Source organism: Phyllostomus discolor, unplaced genomic scaffold (genome assembly GCF_004126475.2).
Source record: "Phyllostomus discolor isolate MPI-MPIP mPhyDis1 unplaced genomic scaffold, mPhyDis1.pri.v3 mPhyDis1_scaffold_28, whole genome shotgun sequence".
In the NCBI taxonomy this organism is placed as follows: domain Eukaryota; kingdom Metazoa; phylum Chordata; class Mammalia; order Chiroptera; family Phyllostomidae; genus Phyllostomus; species Phyllostomus discolor.
Genome location: NW_023397514.1, coordinates 3,547 through 21,203, shown reverse-complemented (window position 1 = coordinate 21,203; position 17,657 = coordinate 3,547). Strand labels below are relative to the sequence as shown.

The 17,657-nt window shown below is 48.3% G+C and overlaps 1 long non-coding RNA gene and 1 pseudogene across 1 annotated transcript; one reads left to right on the top strand and one right to left on the bottom strand.

Annotated features, from left to right (window-relative positions):
- The first annotated feature begins 5,248 nt into the window (after nucleotides 1-5,248).
- On the top strand, nucleotides 5,249-11,254 carry LOC118498653. The gene is made up of 3 exons (XR_004901127.1): nucleotides 5,249-5,260; nucleotides 10,905-10,909; nucleotides 11,105-11,254. It is a non-coding gene; the product is annotated as an uncharacterized LOC118498653 (long non-coding RNA).
- Nucleotides 9,574-15,703, bottom strand: LOC118498652 (annotated as a pseudogene).
- Between the last annotated feature and the right edge of the window lie 1,954 nt (nucleotides 15,704-17,657).

Genomic DNA, 17,657 nt, shown 5'->3' with positions numbered 1-17,657 from the left:
AGTAAAAGGTAACTCGAAAACAACTCAGAAGTAGAATAAGTGCTATTATTGGCATTGGAGGTACATGCATGAACTCATTACATATATGCACATGTTACATTGTATGAGTGTATATACAAAGTAGACTATATATAGAAAATATATATACATATACATAAACTTAGTTGTAAATGTGTATGTATATACACACATTTATCCCCAGCTCTTCCCACCAAGAGCCTGGGGGACACAGCTGTACCCCAAAGGAATGAGTCCACTTAATGTCCAGATCTCAGCTTCTGAGTTTCACGTTCCATTGCACTGGAACCAGCAGGCCTCGGAGAAACGACCGACACCGTGGCCAGGGCAAGAAAAGGACAAGGCGAGCCCGGCGCGTATCTCCGGGTTGTGAAATGACACGGTGTGCGGAGAATGGAAGGGACACGAGACAGGGACACCAGGCCAACTCAGCTCAGCGTTCCACTGGCCCGTTCTGGGGCAACTTCAGTGTCCAAACCAGAAAAAAAAATGACAACATCATATTACAACCCACTGCACAGGAAGCCATGAGTTGATTCTAAGTTAAAAAAAAAACCCCACAACAATGTAAAACTTTGATGAGGAACTGGATACTGCCGTCGTTTTCAGACAGGATTCCCGTCCCTCGCTCTCCGTCTTCTCCTGCTGGCAGCCCTGTGGCGTGGTGCTGGCGTGCTTGATGCGGCCAAGGGGCCCCTCAAACCATCCTTTTTCTCCATATTTTCTTTTCACTGTTCTCATTGGGTGGTTTCTGCTTCCTTTACTTCCAGACCGCTGATTGGACCCTCTGCTTTGTCTCTGCCACTGTTGGTTCCCGTAATGTGTTCTTCACTTCAGTTACTGTACTCTTCATTGTTGGCTGATTCTCTTTTTTGTTTTCTATCTCCGTTTTTACGTTTCCTTCCTCTTTGTTGAAGATCTTACTAAGTCTCTGTACTCTTCCTCCAGGTTCATTGAGCATTCTTATAATCAATGCTTTCAATTCTGCATCTGGTAGATTGCTTGTCTCCATGCTGTTTACTTCTTTTTCTGGAGTTTTGTTCTCTTGTTTCGCTTGGAATATGTTTCTTTCTCTCCTCAGTTTGGCAGCCTCCCTGTGTTAGCTGTTCTGTATTAGGCAGGGCCGCTATGTCTCCTGCTCTTGATAGAGGGGCCTGGTATAGTAGGTGTCCTGTGGGGCTCAGTGATGCAGTCTCCTTGGTCACCTGAGCCAGGTGCTCCAGGAGTCCCCTTGTGAGAGGTGTGCATGCCCTGCTGCTGTAGTTGACTCTCCACCGCCGTTGGCCCTTCAGTGGGAGGAACTGACCCACAGGCTGATTAGCTGTGAGGACCGGCCGTGCCTGCAGTGGGGAAGCTGCTGCTCAGGACCTGACTTAACGGAGCAGGAATTGCTTCATCAGGGCTCTGGTGCCCGCAGAGCCTCCCTTTGAGTGTGCCACCCAGGAAGGGGGTTGGGTGGGGCTCCGGCGTGGCCTGAAGCTGACCACTGGGTGCGCTGGTTCTGGAGCCCCTCGAGAGGTGCAGGCCAAGCTCAGCGGCCACAGCTGCCCTGCCTGGGGCCACCTGGTATGAGCTAGAAAGTGATCTGCAGATGGTTTCCACCTGTCCTAGGCTTGGAGGTGCCTGGGCGGGGCCAAGCTGCAAAGTGAGCCCGGCTGCCCCTAGTGCTGGGCGTGGGGCTGCTAGCAAGGGGTAGTGGGCACAGTCAGGCCAGGTGCTGCTTGTTTGGAGTTTGTGAACTGGAGAGATTTTAGGAAAGCGTGAGCACCCACAGCATGAGCCAGGATAGGCTGTTTACATGGAAAAGCCACTAGAAGTGGCTTGAGTGAGCCAGCAGATTGGGTGGGTGGGGTCTCTCGGAATCACAGGGCAGGGTACACAGCTGTAGGCAGGTGGATGGAGACTCGGGTATAGCTCACACATGAACCTGCAGGGGGCGGGTTCAGCAAAGGAATAATGGCTTCTGACAGCACTTCGGTGCGGGAGAAAGCTGCCCCTCTAGCCCTCGAAGGATCCTTCAGTTCCTCCTCGTGTGTCCCTGGCGCCTTCTGAGCTGGAGCTGAAGGTGAGGGGGTCCTGTAGCAGGTAGGTCTGTGTGCGGGCACTTCAGAGGAGCGCCGGGGACTCGGCAGCCTCCCCTCACTCAGCCACAGTCCCCACTGGGATTCACAGCCCAGAGTCATCTGCAGATGTCTCTTCCTGGCACTGGAATCCCAGGCTGGGGGGCCTGGTGTGGGGCTAGGACCCCTCTCCCCTGAGAGGGGCCTCTGAAGCTCGAATATCCCTTCTGATTTTTATCCACCATATGTGGGTGTGGGGCCTGCCCGTCCTGAGCCTCTGCCCCTCCAACCAGTCAGGACTGGCTCCTGTATGTCCTTAGTTGTAGGGCTTCTGTTCAGCTAGATTCTGGTTAGTTCCCACTGATAGCTGTTCGGCCGTTGAGGTGCAATTTCAATGTGGGCATGTGGGCAGGGGTGTGTACAGCGTTTACCTACTCTGCCACCTTGACTGGGGGCTCACTAACGTCTTTTTAAATTCAATTTATCGGGTGAGAGTAGTTAATAACTTTATGTAAATTTCAAGTGCTCAGGTCTACAACACACACTGTATGAACTGCATCGTGTGTTCACCACCCAAAGTCTCGTCTCTACCATCTTCCTCCCCGTAACCACCCTTCTGTTTTCTGCATATATGAGTCTGTTCGTTGCTTTCTGTTTTATATTCTACATGTGCGTGAAAGCGGATGGTTCTGTCCTTTTCCATCGGACTTGCTTTGCTTATTAGCACGATGCTCTCAAGGTCCACCCGTGCTGTTGCAAATGGCAGCATTTCACCTTTCCTTGCGGCTGAGTAGGATTCCACGGCGTCCACGCACCACATACCACACCTCTGTCCAGTCCTCCACTGAAGGGCTTGGAGGCCATTTCCACGTCTCGGCCCTCATGCTGTAGTAAACATAGGGGTACATATATATTATGAATAAGTGTTTTTGAGTGTTTCAGGTATATACCCAGGAAAGGGATTGCCAGATCATACAGTAACGCTGTTCTTCATTTTCTGAGGAAACTCCATACTGTTTTCCATGGTGTCTGCGCCAGGTCACATCCCCACCAGCGGTGGACAAGGGCTCCTTTCTCTCCACAACCTCTCCCACACTTGTCATTCCATGTCTTGTTGGGAACAGCCATTCTGCCAGGTGTGAGGTGGTACTCCACGGTGGTTTGGATTTGCAGTTCCAACAGCTGTGTAACAGCTAGTGAAGTTGAGCATCTTTTCACGTATCTGTTGGCCATGTCCATGTCTTGGTGAAATACTTGTTGAGGTCCTCTGCCCACTTTTTCAGTAGGACTGTTTGTTTTCTTGTTGTGAAGTTGTACAGGTTCTTTACATATTCTGCATATCAGCCCCTTATTGCAGGCGCTGTACACGGTAACGTCTCCTGTTAGCTTGGTCACCTTCCTGTTTTGTTGGTTGTTTCTGTTGCTGTTGTTTGCCGACGTGTTGCCTGCAAAGTGCTGTCTTCGTAAAAATGAAAAACTCAGGGGAAACTAGGGGGAAAGAAAGGACCACATCCCTGGATTCTTATGAAATAAAATCAAAGAAACATCCAGTGAAGTCTAACAGTTAAAGAAGCCAGCAGAAAGTGATAATCCTGTTATCATCCATCGCATTTCTACTGTGTGCCCATCCCTGTGCTAGGCCTGAGGATGTCCATCTCCCGTGTCCTTGGGTTCGATGTTTGGAGTGGGTGGAGGCCAGACACATGAAGGATAAAGACAGAATCGTGGGGACAGCGGGGCAGGGCACTGGGTCACTCAGAGCCTGCGTCTTGAGTGTTGAGTCTGTCCATCAGGGAGACGGAGAGAGCCTTCCGAGCGGAGGGAGTAACTCGACAAGAGTCAGCGTTGTGCGCAAGTCTGGCCTGGCCAGGGGCCTGGGTGCGGTGACAGCACAGGGAGTGCGTGTGCGGGTCTGCTCCCGTGCACCGTGACATGGAGGGAGTGAGGGGTGGAGACGGAGCTGCAATCACAGGCAGGGACTCGATGTCGAAGGGATTTACTCCTCGGTTGAAGAATTTTAACTTTCTTCCAAGGAAAGCGAGGGGCCAGCAGGGGGCTGTCAGGAGGTGCAGAGGCCCGTGACCCTGGTGGCGTGCTGGGGCATGAGTGAGTGGGCGGGAGGGGCTGGCGGGAGGGGCCTGCGGCAGGGGACCCCTCCACAGGCGTGATGGGACCACAGCTGAGGCAGAGACGAGGAGGGGGGCGGCTTGGAGGGCAGAACGGAGACATGTCCTTGGACAGGACATCAGAAGGACTTGCTGACGGACGACGTGATGGGAAACTGAGAGGGACAGAGCGGAGCGGGACACAGAACGGAGCCAAGACACCGTCAGGCGGGGGGACAGTCACCTAACACAGGTCCCCGCAGGAGAAGCAGGTCCAGGAGTGGGGGACAGAAGCAGCCACTCTCAGCTGCTGTGCTGGGCTCTTCATGTCTAATTTCCTAACAAGCCCTTCCCACTGGCTGGGAACAGGGATGCGGAGGGAGCACGTGCATTTTGAGCCTAAACCACACACTCGTTAGGTGTGGAGAGTCTGCACCGTTTTGACCACATGACAGGCACCGCAGCAGCTGTCTGACACCCGGACGGGGAGGCCCAGCTGGAAGCATGAGACACGGGTGTGGAGCCAGGGCGAGAGCGTGGGCCCCGCGGTCTGCCCCACGGAAAGAGGCAGAAGCTCACCTGGACGGAGGATTCAAAGCAGAACAAAACAAAAGAGGAGGAGCCTCCACCTTGAGCAACAGACACTGAAGGAGCCGTTGAAAGAGACAGAGCTTCATCCAGGGAGCCCAGAAAAACCACACGGGGAGGCTCCGGTGTCCAGAATCGGGTGTAAGCAAAGCGCCAAATGCTACAAAATATCAAGTAGGATAAGGACTGAAGCAGGCTATGGGATGCAGAAATGAAAACCGACAGAAATGATTAATGATGTTTTCAAAGTCCTCGACATCCACACCGTGACTTCAAAATCAGGCCAGCTATTACAGAGACGACACAGCGGGAGGGACCGCTGCCTCCCCTGCGAAAGCAGCACAGAGGCAGCGGGACTCTCGGGCGGCTACAGAGGAGGGAGCTCCGGATCCAGAACGTTTGCACGTCCGTGAGTTTTCAGCTGTGCTTTCCGCGCTAGCAGCCGGTCACCGTGGCCACAGGGAAGGGCGTGGGGAGGGAGAGCTGTGTGTCAGCCCTGCTCACCGAGAGCCCCGAGTGGGCGCTTCGCTTCCTTAGGCCCCCGTTTCCCTGCGTGGGGAATGTCATTTCCGCATTCCCTCCGGCAACAGAAAAAATTTTGATTCTGCCCCACCCGGTGTGGCTCAGTTGGCTGGGTGTTGTCCTGCAAAGCGAAGGGTCGCCGGTTCGATTCCCAGTCAGGGCACGTGTGTGGGCTGGGGGTTCAGTCCTGCTGGTCGGAGCGTGCACGAGAGGCAACCGATGGCTGTTTCCCTTTGACATTCGGTGTTTCTCTCCCTCTCCTTCTCCCTCCCTCACACTCTCTCTAAAAATGAATAAATAAAAAGTAGAAAACATCAAAAAAAAATTCTATGGCTGAGCTGAGATGGTGTTAACCAGCCGCCCAAAATCTTGCTTGACATTTCACAGGATAATGAAGAAACCTAAAAAAAAAATTGCCATTCAGCTACTATTTGAAATTGATATATGTTTCATTTGCCATTCAGAAGTTCTGTTTGTAGACTGGACTGGAGATCGACTGCCCTGGAAGTGCAATTTTTGAAGAGAACCATTCGTTTGCTCCTTCTGCCAATTTGCCGTGAACTTCGCTTTGAACGCTTCTTTCTCGTTACGCGATAGAGAACTTGGCTTAAAGGTTCACACCCAAGGGGGAGACTTCTGTCTCTCACGGATGTCCCCACCCAATTTTTCAATTACAATAATTTTATTGGCAAAGGAGAGCATACCAGAACCGGCCAAAGTGAATATGTCGAGTGTATCTCTAGTTTCAAGTGGACAAGCCAACAACTGATTTGGAAAAATTGGGATGGGAAGAAAGAGGGAAATAATGTGAAAACAGAGTGATTTTTAAAGTAGTGCTGTGCCCTTAAGACTAGGTAGGGACACGACAAAGCAAAACAAAGAAACAATTATGAATTAGCTACAATAACACAAAACGAAGCAACAAGCTATTCTGAAATCACTGTTAAAATGAATTTAAAATGGAATTCAAAAGCATCAAACTTTCTCATCACTTCTTGAGAGAGAGAGAGAGAGAGGGATCCCAGAGGCTGTGAACTAAACTATTGGCAAAAACATAACTCACTAATGGGCATTTTGCCCAAAATATGATTTCTTCAAAACAGGATGTCCACGACTCATCACAGAACCGTGGATTCCGTTCCCAAGATAAAAATCATGTATGGCTTTCCCAAGCAACCCAAAATAAGAGGCCTAAATAAAGGCACAAAGGTAATGCGCACAATAATGGGAAGGCAGCCCAAAAAGGTGCTTTAGGATAATAGTCTATGTTTTTGTGAATGTTTCCTCGGTGTTCCGAGAGAAGCCTCACACTCCCGTTCTGACGCACTCAAGGACCAGACGGGGCGAAGGCCTCTCAGAGGGGAGCAGTGGACTCAGAGGGGCATGCACAGGAGGGCGTGCACAGGAGGGGCGTGCACAGGAGGGGCGTGAACGTGCGGCTGCACCATAAGGTCGCCCAGGGAGTCCTCGGTGTCCATCTCTCTTCCCCTCCGCTGGGGGGGGGTCAGGGAGACAAGTAAGTGCATGTCCCCCTGCAGTGGCCCGAGGGCTGAAATGGGGGCTGTTCTGCTTTATAAAAGTGCCCTTGTCTCCCCTGTCCCCAACCCTTCTGGACGAGAAGGTGCCAGCAGGGACACGGGGAGAAGCAGTGGCCTTCCACGTACTAGAAGAGGACAGAGATTCCCTGCAGGCGGAGGAAAAGCAACAATGACGGAAGCTGAGGACAGAGCAACCTGGACTCCGGGAGCTCGTGGGGAAGAGGGAGGCCTCGACGGTCCCTCACCGCCTTTCCCAACGACCCCCGGGGCCTTCCTCAAAGCGGGGAACACCCTGCCTGGTCCCCCAGACTGTCCCGGGCATTCGCCTGCCTGCCGGGCCTGCCGTCCCTCCAGAGAGGGTTCAAAATGTGATTGCCATTCCTTTAAAAAAAAAAGGTTTTATTTATTTTTAGAGAAAAGAGAGGGGAGGGAGAAAGAGAGGGAGGGAAACATTAACAGGTTGCCTCTCGCAGACGCCCTGAACCAGGGACGGGCATGTGACACCAGCGACCTTGCGCTTTTGCAGGATGATGCCCATTCAGCTGACCCCGCCGGTCTGGGTGACTGCCGTTCTTCCGTACCTTACTCAGAAGTCTATTTGGACCGCAGAGGACGGCCCCGGCCATGCACCAAACCCCCCCTCACCATGACAGAAACCGGCTCTCAGCACGTCCTCCCCGGCTAGCTTCCCCACGCCCATTCCCACGGCGGTCACCTATCTACCCTGTGGTGTGGACAAACGGCACGGCCTGGGGTGACTTCCCCGGGCACCCTGTGTGCAAACAGGGACTGAACTCCCCTGTGAAGCTGAACGGGGAAACTCGAAGGCTTATGGGCTGGCAAGGAGGCCACACTGCACAGTGTCACCTGTACCTTTGACGGCTGTGGTCCCACTCCAGGGGCCTAACAATCGTCAAGGAGGTGTTAGCTTGTGTCCCTGGGAAACTTGAGGCTTTCATCTTCCTTAAGAGACTTTCAACTGTTTTTGGAAAACCACAAACAGCTCAGGTAGCTCTCAAATGACTGTGGAGATCCCTCCAAACTGAAGCTACCCTGGGTACTTTGGCATAGCTTTCTGGGGAGAGGGTAACCGATTTTTTATTTATGGGCAGCTTGGGGTCCAGGATTCCTACAAGGGAATCACCTGATTAGTATGGTTGGCATGAAGCTGGTGCCCCTCCGCAGCCAACATGATAGGGGATACCCGTTGGTCCCTGGAAGCATTTAGGTCCACTTCAAGGTCATGGCTGTTGGGGAGGGTACATCATGCTACCCTGTGTGCTCCCAGACCAAGGCGAAGCCCGTGTAACTGCTCAGACATCCTGCTTGGATGAATGCTTCTGAGCAAGTGGGAAGGACAAGCAGACACCTGAGGACAGCTGGCCCCCTGAGGGACATCCTCAGGGGACGGGACCAGGACCCTGGGCGCACAGCTGAGGTCAGAGCTGCAGGGGTGTCTTTCCAGGCCTGGAGTCCTGTTCACAGTCATCTTAACCCCACACTATAGGAGACAAACGGAGCTGGTGTGGCAGCAGCTACCAGGCTGGGTTCAGCAGTGTGACAGATGACACGAGCGTGGCCTGCCTCTTACCCTGAGCGCAAGAATCTGCCGGGGGCTGCCCCTCCCCTTCCGAGGAGTCTGCAAGTCTCTACGCATGTGCGTTGGTTCTCTGCAGAGTCCGCGCCCTCCCCACGCGCTGGAATGACTCAGCGCCCCAGGCTGCTGAAGCAGCCGTCCCTGCCTGTCCTACCTGGATCCTCTTGAACTGTTTGCATGCTTCTGGTATTTTCTGGAAATGTCTGTATGGCTTTGGGAAATCTGCCCTCTTACCGTAGATCAAGAAATCCCTTTTATATGATAAAGACTTTGTGTTTAAATATACGCTGGCTACATGCAATCTGGGTATTTTCCTTTACATCCCAAAGCATCGTGAACTCTCCGCAGCCCAACTGCTCGTCCGTCCCTCCTTTGTTCTCTGTTCACTCGGTCATTTGTCAGTTGAAATCCTCAACTTCCGGTAAGGAATACACTTAACATCCTTACCGCTGATAATGGTATTTCTTATTAAGTCGTTAGTGGAGGAAAAAAATGCTATCAGGAGCTGTTTTACTTCACTTCAAAGATTACAAAAAGTAATCAAAGTCATTATAAAAATTCAAACAGAAGCAATAGAGTAAAAAAAAAAGTCTCCACTCTCTCCTCTCACACAACTGCATTCTCCCCAGCATGTAAACATACATAGTGTACTGCTGTGTGGCTTTCTCCTGGTTTGCCGTTTCTCCTCTCCCGGGTGAGACAGCACCCAGGCTGTTCCAAGTCCTTTGTCCTGGGGAAGAAGTGTTCGTGTGGGTAAAGCGAAACGCGGGTTGGGACGGGACGAGAGGAGGACAACGGCCCGCGCAGTTTCCTGGGAGGATCAGACCTTCAACCTGGTGTTCCTGGCCTTAGCAAGGACTTTGCAGGCTTCAGGAGACCATGCACGTACGGACAACAGATGCCTTAAGATGAGCGAGTACTAGACACCGGAGGGTCCCCCTGTATATCCTGTCTTGTGGAGGGGGGCCCAGGTTGTGCATTGACCTGGGAAGAGGCAGAGAGCATGTGACAACTGAGAATGGACACACGATTGGCCCAGTGGGGAGGGGACTGGAGTTGGGTAAAAGATTATCGTGTTAAAAGATTTAGCTATATATCCTATATGCAGATTAGCTTGTGAAAATATAGAGATATTTGTCTAATGTTTACCTTAACATGCTACTACCGTCGGTGGTGCTAAGAATTACAGTAACAAATAAGTCAGCAAATTGTCGGTATTTCTTAGTATTTTAATGGTCACTGGTCACATGATACACTGGCAGTCAAAGTTGCTCCTCACAGGGACATTCCGTGTGCGGGAACGCGTCCCCCGCGTTACTCACGGGCCCCTCCCGTCTCTCCCGGTAGCTTTGCGAGAACCCAGGACCGGTAGTCTCTCCAGCTCCCCGGGGCAGAGCTCGTGCAAGAGCCCCGGGAAACTGTGGTAGTCCACGCGCACGCCCAGGGACCGCAAGGTGGCGCTCGTCTCCGCCCCCCAGGACGGGGAGGACGAGCTGGTCGGCGGTCCCGTGACACTGGAACAGCTCCGGGAGCGCGCCCTCCCGCGTTCCTGAAGAGCCTGGAAGAGCACACACAAGTGCGACGTCTGAGAACTGCATTCGTGACAGCAGGGAGCGGGGGGAAACCCCAATTTTACCGCCGCTTCCCCATCTAAAGGGAAGGAAGAGGCAGGGGTCACTGCACCCCCACCGGCAGGGACATACCGGCCGGCTGGGGCCAGGCGCGGCGCAGCGCCCTTGGGGGCACCCGGGCACCTGCTGGGCGTGACCTGCACCCACTCCACAGAGGACTCTGTCCAAAGCCATCTGGCGTTTTCCCGAAGAAGCTGTGTCACTGGGGAGCCCTGCCCTCACCCAGGGTGGAAGGAGGGCGGAACCCAGAGCCAGGGGCAATGGAGGGAAAAATTACAGGCCCTGTCCTCATCGCTGCACCTGCTATTTCTGCTGTCGGTAAGGAAGCCGCACCTCCGCCACGGGTCACGCTCCCACGCGACAACACTGCTGTGCAGCGGCCGTCAGCACTGGGGTGGATGGTTCTGATTCTGTGCATGACAGATGCACACTCAGCCGTAATCGTGTACAGGCTTGCGACATATGAAGGCCACACATACACCACACGTGGTTGTTTTCATCCTTTCCCTTCCACACCTTGTGTAATGCTCTCTGCAACAGGACATTTCCTGGATACTAATGACAGCTGGGATAAACCATTCGACTAATTTGGCCGTGAATGGTTTATTACTCATCAATTTTGTTTTAGTTTCATGGGTGAATATTTCATGGGTTTTTTTTTTCTGTTGTTCTTTTTTTACAAGCTCGAGCTTACCTGGTAAACAGCAGAGGTTTTATTCAGAACGCTGGAAAGGTTCGAAGACTCCCTCTCGCCCACATCTTGATGGTTTCTGTATGCTAAATGCATCTGCCATGCACCCTCCCATCGAGAAATCCTCCTGAAAGAAGCGAAATGTACTTCTCAGAAGAAGTAGAATACACACAAGCAATAATTCAGAAGCAAGTTATATCTATGCCATTCCTCCATAAATGTTTTTTAAAATATATGAAAGACCTTCAAAGCGAGATGGCGCTAGTTTTCGTCTACTGTAGAGCTCACAGGAAAAAAACAGCCGTAGTAACAACCACCTGCTCTGTGGCATCACTGGTGGAGATTCTCGATAAGACGGAGCTAGAATTGAACAAAAGCGATCAATCACATTCACCACGGAAAAGAACTGATGACTAAATGGGTCATAGTATGTGTTTTTAAATTTCTAATGTTCACGTACATTTTTTATACTTATGAGTTCTCACCCTGCAACTAGAATTAATAACATTAAGCTGAGCCTTTGAGACCATAAATTTGAATTCACTGTGGAACTCCTTTATGGATGAAGGGAACTTAAAGCCCCAGGAGATTACATGACCTGCTTAAGACTGTACCCCTGGTTTCAGCTGCAAAGCTAGGACTGTGGAGAATCCAGATTGCTTGCCATAGAGTTGAATGTACTCCTTACCTATCTTCTTGATATTATTAAAATATAATTATTTTATTTAGAGCAAGAGCTGGTCATATTATTTGGATCAGAGATACAAATGTATGAGTAAAGATTACAGCCTTGGGGAAGTTTAGAAGCATAATATGTGAATAATTACAGTGTATGATAACAGTACATCTGCGGTTTCAAGCGTATCAGAAAGGAAATACAGGGTCTCACCAGTAGCAGCGGCTCCCAGGGACGAAGACAACTTGAAAGGCTGTTTCAGAATAACCCCCAAACCACTCCAGATGCAGATACAGCTAATTAGGGGTCCACGAACAGGCTTGGTGGGAGGGTAGGGAAGTGTAAATATCTCACAATTGTACGTGGAACTTTGCATGTGTGCATCAGATTCCCAAGAAAGTTAACAGCCACGGGCCATCATTATCCATGAATCTGTGCCTTACTAAGTCTTTGGCAAGCTCCATTAAATATGAAGAGCTTAGTGTAGAGAAGATTATTTCATTTCCAGTAAAATTGGATGGCTGAACAAGAAGATTTCCAGGGTTTCCATCAAGTTTTGAAACCTATTCTTTAATGCTTAATACTCACTTGTAAAATTAAAACAGCAAGGACTTCAACATGTTCAGTTATTATTAATACGGAAGTCTACTTTCCGTTTGGGGATAACCCTCCGCATCTTTCGGAACAGACCTGCCGGCCTTCCTTCAAGGTCACAGGATCGGTCTCAGCAAATGCTCACTTCTACTCCCTTCATCTCTTCCAAGCTATCGGCTCTTTTGTGAAGTCCAAGACATAAAGACGACACTCGCCAGACTGGCAGGTTTGCGTGAGCCAGGACATTTTTGCCTAGAGCAGCGCCCGGCACATAGTAGGTGCTTCACAAATCCTGAGTGACCGATTGAACAACTGTCAACTGCAGTTCCACGAGGACATTTCTGCAGGGAGAAACAGCCACACCACCCAGCCTGACGAGAGCAGCCAGCACAGAACACGCTTCCCCACGCAGGGGGGCGCCACTGTGGACACGCACAAGGCATCCTGCAGGCATTCGGCCCGCGTTCACCTCCTCCCGATTTACGAGGAAGAGAACCGTACTCACTGAAATCCTACCACCTAAAACCCTGAGCGTCAGCCCCTTACCCGCTCGGACTGCGGGAGGTGGCCTGCCACTTCTCACCAGCTGTCCTGGACAGTGCGGTCGCCTTCAGTCTAGGACGCCACGATGAAAAGGACTTTGGGTATTTTTTTTTCCCCAACAGAAAAATTTAACACAAAGGACTAGTTATTTGAATTCAATTTCCATCTACATGTCTAAATGCAATATAAAATATACAGTTCAATAAGTAAATACCAAATAGTAAACTCATTGTAGGTAATGGTTTATAATGTATATTTATAGTTGCTGGCAAGGTATTAAAATGTCAAGAGTTAACATTTTCAACATACATTTAAGATTAACGAGCTGAATAAAACATGTTAAAAAATAATAAACCCAGCTTTTATGAACTCCTTAAATAAAATAAAATAGAAACAATATATAAAAAACTATAGCAGGGGAAAAATGTTAATCTATCTGAACAAAATCCAGAGGAAAATACTTACAATTCAAGTGTACTGTCAATTGAATAGGATTTTAAAATGCAAAGAAATCTGCCTGCCCTCCAAATTTCAACAATCCTTCCATTTAATTATATCATTATCCTTCAGACTGAACGGTGATAAAGTCTCAAAAGATTTGGGGATGTGTATTTATTTGTACATTTTCTCTCAAATACAATGTATAGGAGAAGCTCAACATTTATCATCTTCTCTGCAAGCCCGTTGGAAGAGCAGTTCCGGTGCCTGAAAGTTCTGCTAATGACTGAAGAGTCGTAAGTGGCTTAATTAATACACACATCAATTAAAAGAATGTAGAATGCTATCACCACTTCAGTTTTAGCTCCAAGAGAGAACTACAGAAGAACCCTGTATAATAGGCCAGCCCAAAGGGACCCAGGGGATTCTCGTGGTTGGCTTCCTCTTGGTAATTCCTCTATCGCTTCATTTTCATTTTTGGAAAAGGTTATATAGAAGTATCACATAAAGTTGTTTCTACCATACGAACGGAATAAAAGGAGTCATCTAAAATCTCACTACTTATACATAGCTTTGGCATTTTTAAAATTACTTTTTTTGTGTAATACTGATTGAAAGTCTTTCAAAAGATCACAAAACTCCATAATTGTAAATTTATCATTGAACACACAGTTACTAAATGCCTTCTATGTGCAGAGTATATCAGTATTTAATGGTTACATTACATTCGTTCTATTAACAGACCACCAAGTCCTCAACCACTGTCGTCACGATGGGTGTTCAGAGCATCCACAAAAATTACTCAGGTATAATTCCAGAAGCGCTTGCTTCTCATGGCTTCCAAATTCTGGTTGTAGGCTCATGTGATCAAAATTCTTACAATCTGGTCATACTATTGTCAGGTTCTATACATTCCAGATCCAAGTTAGGCCTAAATTAGATCGATTGTCTCTTAACAACAAATTATCACCACCTAGTGGCGGGAAAGGGAACCTCACTCTGTACAGAGTTCTTGACTGAGTCATGGATCTGGGTTCTAGTCCCGTTCTACTTTACATTGGCCAGCAATCTCTTTGATTTTTAGTTTCATCACACCTGAAGTAAGAATAAGCTCCATTTTATCCATTACAAGGATCAAGAGAGAGATTACATATGAAACAACCTGTATAACTTAAACACCATCTATATGGCAATATATGAAACATGATATTTAAGGGCAATTTAAAACCTGTCAAATGTAACGTGAATGTCAACTATTTTAGTAGTGCTACCACCACATGTACTTTCCAAGCACAACAGTACCACACAAGGGGAAATTACATGCACCTTTTCTCCTTTAATTTTTCACATTACCCGAAAACACACCAGCAGGAAAGGAAGAGTTTTCAACACAAGACGCGGGACAGACAGGCGCTGTACTGAGAAACTGTTTACACTCTGCACCCTGGACTCTCCATCGCCGTGTCCATCACACCAGAGCAAGACCAGGATAGTGAAATGTCAACTGTAAGTCTCAGAATACAGGCCTTGCACCCGGCTTCATTTGTGACTGTGTTGCCGACCACTGAGAAAGTGATACAAAGTCACCATTTCGTTGCCTGGGCTCCCCCTCTCAGCACGTCCTCTGCGGAGTCACGGTGGGCACAGACACAGGAAAGCAGATAAATGCACTTCTCATGGTCTGACACTCTTCATGGAGACGGACTCTTCGTTTGCTTTATAATTCCATCTAATACAACTCATTATACAGTAGGTATTTGGAAAAATCCCTTCACCAGATAAGTGTGCTGTACCATACACAATCTGAAACAACCCCACCTCATTTCTGTACGGATTATAGAAACAGAGATATTCTAGTTCATGTGTTTGATGACCACAGAAAAAAAGGGGATTAAGGAGGAGAAAAAGCTTACATGAAGGCACATCATATCCCCTTGGAGACAGATCGCTAAAGTCACCGAACAGCAGTTTGATACGTTATTCTGTGATACGAACTCTGAAGAGTTTCCTGTTCATAAACTCAATGTTGTATTTTGACGTGTGCTTTATCTTCATCATGGCAAGCAGTTTAAACATATTTCTAAAGCTTAGGCTAATTAAAATAAATTGTTTTAAAAGTTGAAATGAATAATCTCTTACTTGGAAATGAAACATGGGGTTCTCAAATTGTTGTCATTAAAACGAAAGTGAATTAAAATTTCATGAGCCTTTGTTTATGATTCTAATATCTTTGAAACCCTTAGTATGTAAAGTTTATTGAAACATGAAAGCAAATGCAAGCAAATGACATACAAGTCTCTCAACAACACTGCAAGTTCAGTTCAACATACAGGATTAAACAAAGGGGAAGGAGTTTAAATCACAATATTCGAAGGTCTCACCTATTAATATCCTGTTCTTCTTGATGCCACTTTCACTTCGTCGTCGATCAGATCTGTGAGCACCCGACATCGCATCGATTGACTCCAGGTGTTCCGGGCAGTCGTTGGATATTTTGAATCTGTCAAACCACACATTGGAGATTCCTCCTTTCATAGGAGTATAGGGTCTATTTAAAAAAAAAAGAAAAAAAGTAATATTCAAATAGATGTTTTAATCTCTAAAACATTAGTGTTTTGAATAATCTCAATTTCCTCCAAGTTCTGTGAATTAAAAATTCCATATTAAAAGCTCCCCATGCACACGGCATTAACTCACCTGTGTGTACACTGATTCACCAACATTTCCTAATGCCGGCCAACCTCTTCACTCTCTCCATCTTCTAAAATTTGTGATTTCTCCAAAGAAGCTTCACAAAAATGATTTTATATATATATATACTTATATATATATAATGTGTTGTGTATATATTTTTCTGCTCAATTCTTAAGAAATGATAAACATGTCTACTATTTTCTAAAAATTTACTTTTTTTCCTTTAACCTGAGAACCAATTATTTTAGTATTCACAGCTAGCTGAATAATGTTTGTCATGCAAAAAATTCAGTACCTCGAGTGTGGAAAAACAGTTCACCAGCATGCTTTTAAGAGTCGGTTTTATGTGTAGCACTCAGGTATGAAAGGTGAGCTAGTAATTAAGGGCATTCGGATAGAACCCCACTAGAGGGGACTGGCTTCAATTTTTTTAAATGGAGTTGGAACTATCTTGGACCCGCTCAGGAACCCTGGAAGGAGAGGGTCTACGGGACACACGTAGCCCTGGGAGCCTCAGCACACAGGTACCGTGCTGCTGGTGTCCTGTGGGCCTCAAGTTGGGTGCTTTGTGGGACTTAGAAGACTCTTTATGTGATAAGAGCTTGAATCAGGTGTCTAGTTGAACAAGGTCAATCTTACAAGATCCTTTACTTTATGCAGAGCCCGGTGGTTACAGTATTAGTGGATCTTACCCCACTCACTGTACACTTGTACTCTGGAATGTTCCATTAGGGTGCCAGAGGCACCCAACGTGATCTGAACGGGATGCACACCTCTGATGACCACAGAGGTGGAGTTCCTCCTTCCCCACCATTCGGCCCCACTTCGGCTGGCTGGCTGGCTGTCCACTATCACCCTCCAAGTCACTGGAGGCTGGAAGACTCCGGTTGACTCCTATCGCCAGTAAAAATCCGGGGGAACCTCGGCAGACCCAAAGAGCTGGAAACGTTCAGTTATCCTTCTCCTGCCCACCCCACCGAAAGGGCCCCCAGTCTGTGCAGCCCTGCCCTGGGAAGCACCGCAAGCTCCGGGGCCCATGGGTGGGCTGGAAGCGAGCAGGAGAACTCCTCCACGGTCTTCCGCACCCAGCGGAGCAGCCAGGAAGTCAAGAGGAAGACATTTGGAAAGTTTCTCAGGCAAAATGAAGGAAATCTGGAAACGAGAACTCATCCACATAGGATCTTTGTTTATTTACTAAAATAGAACCATGTTATAAACATTACTTTGCAGCAGGCTTTCTAAAATATTGAATGTGTTGTTTTGAATATCCCTATAAGGCAGTACATAGAAACCTAGCATTTCTCCTCGTTATGAAGATGCATTGTGTGTGTGTGTGTGTGTGTGTGTGTGTGTGTGTGTGTGTTGTTTTGGTCTTTTCACATAAATTTTATTTACTTTTTGCACCATTCCTCCTCCCCAGTCTCACTTCCCCCATGTTACCCTTCACACTACTCCAACCATTTTTATGATCTAAAATATATCCTCAAATGTTTCTGTAGGTACATTAAACATGCATCTTTACAGGACATTTTTTGGAGCACTATTGCTTTTCAAAAGTTAAAATAGCCTATTTGCTTTTCTTATGCACCTTTTCTCTTTTAATGATCCCTCCAGGAAACCCTTCCCCTGACACAGTTCCCTCCTGGATACCCTTCCCCCTGACACAGTTCCCTCCTGGATACCCTTCCCCCGACACAGTTCCCTCCTGGATACCCTTCCCCCTGACACAGTTCCCTCCTGGATACCCTTCCCCCTGACACAGTTCCCTCCTGGGTACCTTCCCCCTGACACAGTTCCCTCCTGGATACCCTTCCCCCTGACACAGTTCCCTCCTGGATACCTTTCCCCCTGACATAGTTTCAGCCCACCCTTGGAATGGCTACGTAACACCTTATGACAAAGGTGGCCCAGGTTAGAAAGCCATTCCCTTAACTAATGGCATTGGCCTGGTCCTCAGGTTCG